Source organism: Bombina bombina, chromosome 1, assembly GCF_027579735.1.
Source record: "Bombina bombina isolate aBomBom1 chromosome 1, aBomBom1.pri, whole genome shotgun sequence".
NCBI lineage: Eukaryota > Metazoa > Chordata > Amphibia > Anura > Bombinatoridae > Bombina > Bombina bombina.
In genome coordinates, this window is record NC_069499.1 from 667102220 (window position 1) to 667108486 (window position 6267).

General features: G+C 42.8%; 1 protein-coding gene across 1 annotated transcript in view; it reads left to right on the forward strand.

Moving 5' to 3' along the window:
* Positions 1–6267, forward strand: part of LOC128660360 (phosphatidylinositol-binding clathrin assembly protein) — a 576760-nt gene that overhangs the window by 407655 nt on the left and 162838 nt on the right. The window lies entirely within an intron of this gene.

The following is a 6267-nucleotide window of genomic DNA, read 5'->3' on the forward strand; positions in this document are numbered from 1 at the left end:
TGTTTTCTCAAGTTGTTCAGATGTGGGGTCTTCCAGAAATAGATCTGATGGCATCTCATCTAATCCAATAAAAGTACAAAATGAGGTGCACTCGCATTCAGTAATCACTTGTAGAAATGTTATTGCAGAGTAAAAACTTTCTTCCCAACAAGGGATGCAAAACATGGAATACAAATGGTGATGTTAGTGGTGTGAACTCCACTCTAGGGACTGCTGACATGTTTCGGCCCTCGAAAGCCGTAATCATAGCTGTAGTCTCAGGTTATCATCAGCCTTATATGCCTATTAGTGCATACTGATTGGTTAAAACAGAAAACCTTTACTTGAAATGGAGCCCACACACACACCCACTATTGCCATAGTAACAACCGTATGAAACACAAATTATACAAATAGCAATAACTCACATTATCAAACTTCGGTTTATATGCAAATTTTCAGCTGATGTGTAAAAAGGAAATTACAGAACATATTAATCAGGTATGAGGACAAAGAACTAAAAAGGCTTATTAAGACTAAAAACTAGTTGGGCAATTCACTCCATAAATCTGTGTAGTGTTAACTCTATCAGTTCAAGTCCCTCTACTTTGATATATCTAACACAGATAAAACTTTCTAAATCTATAAAATAAAGTACTGATGCAAATTGTGCTTTCACGTTTTTCATATTAATAATAGAAATATACAGAATGATATATAATAAATGTATTAGATACTAATCAAAAAGTTCCTCATAACTGTTATATATCTGGGTACAGCACAAAAATATATATGCATATACCTCCAATTATGATATTGAAAAATTCACTCTTTCTCCAACATAGGTGTGTCCGGTCCACGGCGTCATCCTTACTTGTGGGATATTCTCTTCCCCAACAGGAAATGGCAAAGAGCCCAGCAAAGCTGGTCACATGATCCCTCCTAGGCTCCGCCTTCCCCAGTCATTCTCTTTGCCGTTGCACAGGCAACATCTCCACGGAGATGGCTCAGAGTTTTTTGGTGTTTAAATGGCAGACAGTCCCCAAGGTCGAGGGGGCGGTTTCTACTCTAAACAAACGCACCACTATCCCTATAGAAGATAGTTGTGCTTTCAAAGATCCTATGGATAAAAAATTAGAGGGTTTGCTTAAAAAGATGTTTGTTCAGCAAGGTTACCTTCTACAACCAATTTCATGCATTGTTCCTGTCACTACAGCAGAGTGTTTCTGGTTCGAGGAACTAGAAAAGTCGCTCAATCAAGCATCCTCTTATGAGGAGGTTATGGACAGAGTTCAAGCACTTAAGTTGGCTAACTCTTTTACCTTAGACGCCACTTTGCAATTAGCTAGATTAGCGGCGAAAAATTCAGGTTTTGCTATTGTGGCGCGCAGAGCGCTTTGGCTGAAGTCTTGGTCAGCGGATGTGTCCTCCAAGAACAGATTGCTTAACATCCCTTTCAAGGGGAAAACGCTGTTTGGCCCTGACTTGAAAGAGATTATTTCAGACATCACTGGGGGAAAGGGCCACGCCCTTCCTCAGGATAGGTCTTTTAAGGCTAAAAATAAAACAAATTTTCGTCCCTTTCGCAGAAACGGACCAGCCTCAAATTCTACATCCTCTAAGCAAGAGGGTAATTCTTCTCAAACCAAGCCAGCCTGGAGACCGATGCAAGGCTGGAACAAAGGTAAGCAGGCCAAGAAGCCCGCTACCGCTACCAAGACAGCATGAGATGCTGGCCCCCGATCCGGGACCGGATCTGGTGGGGGGCAGACTCTCTCTCTTCGCTCAGGCTTGGGCAAGAGATGTTCAGGATCCTTGGGCGCTAGAAATAGTTTCTCAAGGTTATCTCCTGGAATTCAAGGAACTACCCCCAAGGGGAAGGTTCCACAGGTCTCAATTGTCTTCAGACCAAATAAAAAGACAGGCATTCTTAGTGTAGAAGACCTGTTAAAAATGGGAGTGATTCATCCTGTTCCATTAGGAGAACAAGGGATGGGGTTTTACTCCAATCTGTTCATAGTTCCCAAAAAAGAGGGAACATTCAGGCCAATTTTGGATCTCAAGATCCTAAACAAATTTCTCAAGGTCCCATCGTTCAAAATGGAAACCATTCGGACAATTCTTCCTACCATCCAGGAAGGTCAATTCATGACCACGGTGGATTTAAAGGATGCGTATCTACATATTCCTATCCACAAGGAACATCATCGGTTCCTAAGATTCGCCTTTCTGGACAAGCATTACCAGTTTGTGGCACTTCCATTCGGACTAGCCACTGCTCCAAGAATTTTCACAAAGGTACTAGGGTCCCTTCTAGCGGTGCTAAGGCCAAGGGGCATTGCAGTGGTACCCTACTTGGACGACATACTGATTCAAGCGTCGTCTCTACCACAAGCAAAGGCTCATACGGATATTGTCCTAGCCTTTCTCAGATCTCACGGGTGGAAAGTGAACGTAGAAAAAAGTTCTCTATTCCCGTCAACAAGAGTTCCCTTCTTGGGAACAATAATAGACTCCTTGGAAATGAAGATTTTTCTGACAGAAGCCAGAAAATCAAAACTTCTAAGCTCTTGTCAAGCACTTCATTCTGTTCTTCTTCCTTCCATAGCGCAGTGCATGGAAGTAATAGGTTTGATGGTTGCGGCAATGGACATAGTTCCTTTTGCGCGAATTCATCTAAGACCATTACAACTGTGCATGCTCAGACAGTGGAATGGGGATTATACAGATTTGTCCCCGACGATCCAAGTAGATCAGAGGACCAGAGATTCACTCCGTTGGTGGCTGACCCTGGACAACCTGTCCCAAGGGATGAGCTTCAGAAGACCAGAGTGGGTCATTGTAACGACCGACGCCAGCCTGGTGGGCTGGGGCGCGGTCTGGAAACACCTGAAGGCTCAGGGTCTATGGTCTCGGGAAGAATCTCTTCTCCCGATAAACATTCTGGAACTGAGAGCGATATTCAATGCTCTCAAGGCTTGGCCTCAACTAGCAAAGGCCAAATTCATAAGGTTTCAATCAGACAACATGACGACTGTTGCATATATCAACCATCAGGGGGGAACAAGGAGTTCCCTGGCGATGGAAGAAGTGACCAAAGTAATTCAATGGGTGGAGCTTCACTCCTGCCACTTGTCTGCAATCCACATCCCAGGAGTGGAAAATTGGGAAGCGGATTTTCTGAGTCGTCAGACATTCCATCCGGGGGAGTGGGAACTCCATCCGGAAATCTTTGCCCAAATAGCTCAATTATGGGGCACTCCAGACATGGATCTGATGGCGTCTCGTCAGAACTTCAAGGTTCCTTGCTACGGGTCCAGATCCAGGGATCCCAAGGCGACTCTAGTAGATGCACTAGTAGCGCCCTGGACTTTCAACCTAGCTTATGTATTCCCACCGTTTCCTCTCATTCCCAGGCTGGTAGCCAGGATCAATCAAGAGAGGGCTTCGGTGATCTTGATAGCTCCTGCGTGGCCACGCAGAACTTGGTATGCAGACCTGGTGAATATGTCATCGGCTCCACCATGGAAGCTACCTTTGAGACGGGACCTTCTTGTTCAAGGTCCGTTCGAACATCCGAATCTGGCATCACTCCAACTGACTGCTTGGAGATTGAACGCTTGATTTTATCAAAGCGTGGGTTCTCAGATTCTGTCATTGATACTCTTATTCAGGCTAGAAAGCCTGTAACTAGGAAAATTTACCATAAAGTATGGAAGAAATATATCTGTTGGTGCGAATCGAAAGGATTCCCATGGAACAGGGTAAAAATTCCTAAGATTCTATCCTTTCTACAAGAGGGTTTGGAGAAAGGATTATCTGCAAGTTCTTTGAAGGGACAGATTTCTGCTTTATCTGTTTTACTTCACAAAAAACTGGCGGCTGTGCCAGATGTTCAGGCTTTTGTTCAGGCTCTGGTTAGAATCAAGCCTGTTTACAAACCTTTGACTCCTCCTTGTAGTCTCAATTTAGTTCTTTCAGTTCTTCAAGGGGTTCCATTTGAACCCTTACATTCCGTAGATATTAAGTTATTATCTTGGAAAGTTTTGTTTTTGGTTGCAATTTCTTCTGCTAGAAGAGTTTCAGAGTTATCTGCTCTGCAGTGTTCTCCTCCTTATCTGGTGTTCCATGCAGATAAGGTGGTTTTGCGTACTAAACCTGGTTTTCTTCCGAAAGTTGTTTCTAACAAAAACATTAACCAGGAGATAGTTGTGCCTTCTTTGTGTCCGAATCCAGTTTCAAAGAAGGAACGTTTGTTGCACAATTTGGATGTAGTTCGTGCTCTAAAATTCTATTTAGAGGCTACAAAGGATTTCAGACAAACATCTTCCTTGTTTGTTGTTTATTCTGGTAAAAGGAGAGGTCAAAAAACAACTTCTACCTCTCTCTCTTTTTGGCTTAAAAGCATCATCAGATTGGCTTATGAGACTGCCGGACGGCAGCCTCCTGAAAGAATCACAGCTCATTCCACTAGGGCTGTGGCTTCCACATGGGCCTTCAAGAACGAGGCTTCTGTTGATCAGATATGTAAGGCAGCGACTTGGTCTTCACTGCACACTTTTACCAAATTTTACAAATTTGATACTTTTGCTTCTTCTGAGGCTATTTTTGGGAGAAAGGTTTTGCAGACCGTGGTGCCTTCCATCTAGGTGACCTGATTTGCTCCCTCCCATCATCCGTGTCCTAAAGCTTTGGTATTGGTTCCCACAAGTAAGGATGACGCCGTGGACCGGACACACCTATGTTGGAGAAAACAGAATTTATGTTTACCTGATAAATTACTTTCTCCAACGGTGTGTCCGGTCCACGGCCCGCCCTGGTTTTTAATCAGGTCTGATGATTTAATTTCTCTAACTACAGTCACCACGGTATCATATGATTTCTCCTATGCAAATATTCCTCCTTTACGTCGGTCGAATGACTGGGGAAGGCGGAGCCTAGGAGGGATCATGTGACCAGCTTTGCTGGGCTCTTTGCCATTTCCTGTTGGGGAAGAGAATATCCCACAAGTAAGGATGACGCCGTGGACCGGACACACCGTTGGAGAAAGTAATTTATCAGGTAAACATAAATTCTGTTTTCTTGAGGGCAAATATATATTCCAGCATCTCATCTAAACAACAAACTTCCCAGGTACCTGTCCAGGTCCAGGGATCCTCAGGCGGAAACAGTGTATGCGTTGACACTTCCTTGGTGTTATCATCCTGTTTATATTTTCCTGCCTCTAGTTCGTCTTCCAAGAGTGATCTCCAAAATCATCATGGAGCAAACGTTTGTGCTGCTGGTGGCTGGCTCCAGCATGGCCTCACAGGTTTTGGTATGCAGATCTTGCCCAGATGTCCAGTTGCCAACCTTGGCCACTTCCATTAAGGCCAGACCTTCTATCTCAAGGTCCGTTTTTCCATCAAGATTTCAAATCATTAAATTTGAAGGTATGGAAATTGAACGCTTAGTCATAGAGGTTTTTCTGATTAATACTATGTTACAAGCTTGTAAATCTGTTTCTAGAAAGATTTATTATTGAGTTTGGAAGACTTACATTTCATGGTGTTCTTCTCATAAATTTTCTTGGCATTCTTTTAGAATTCCTAGAATTTTACAGTTTCTTAAGGATGGTTTGGATAAAGGTTTGTCTGCAAGTTCCTTGAAAGGACAAATCTCGGCTCTTTCTGTTTTATTCCACAGAAAAATTGCTAAGCTTCCTGATATTCATTGTTTTGTACAGGCTTTGGTTCGTATCAAGCCCGTCATTAAATCGATCTCTCCTCCTTGGAGTCTTAATTTGGTTTTGAAGGTTTACAGGCTCCTCCATGCATTCTTTGGACATTAAACTACTTTCTTGGAAAGTGTTGTTGCTTTTGGCCATCTCTTCTGCTATAAGAGTTTCTGAATTATCTGCTCTCTTGTGAGTCTCCTTTTCTGATTTTTCATCAGGATAAGGCAGTTTTGCGGACTTCATTTAAATTCTTACCTAAGGTTGTGAATTCATTAATAGAGAATTTGTTGTAGCTTCTTTGTGTCCTAATCCTTAGAATTCTTTGGAGAGATCTTTACATTATTTGGATGTGGTGAGAGCTCTGAAATATTATGTTGCAGCTACTAAGATTTCAGGAAGACTTCCAGTCTATTTATTAGCTTTTCTTGTTCTAGAAAAGTTTAGAAGGTTTCTGCTGTTTCCTTGGCTTCGTGGTTAAAGCTTTTGATTCATCAGGCTTATTTGGAGTCGGGTCAAGCACCGCCTCAGAGAATTACAACTCATTCTACTAGATCAGTCTCCACTTCCTGGGC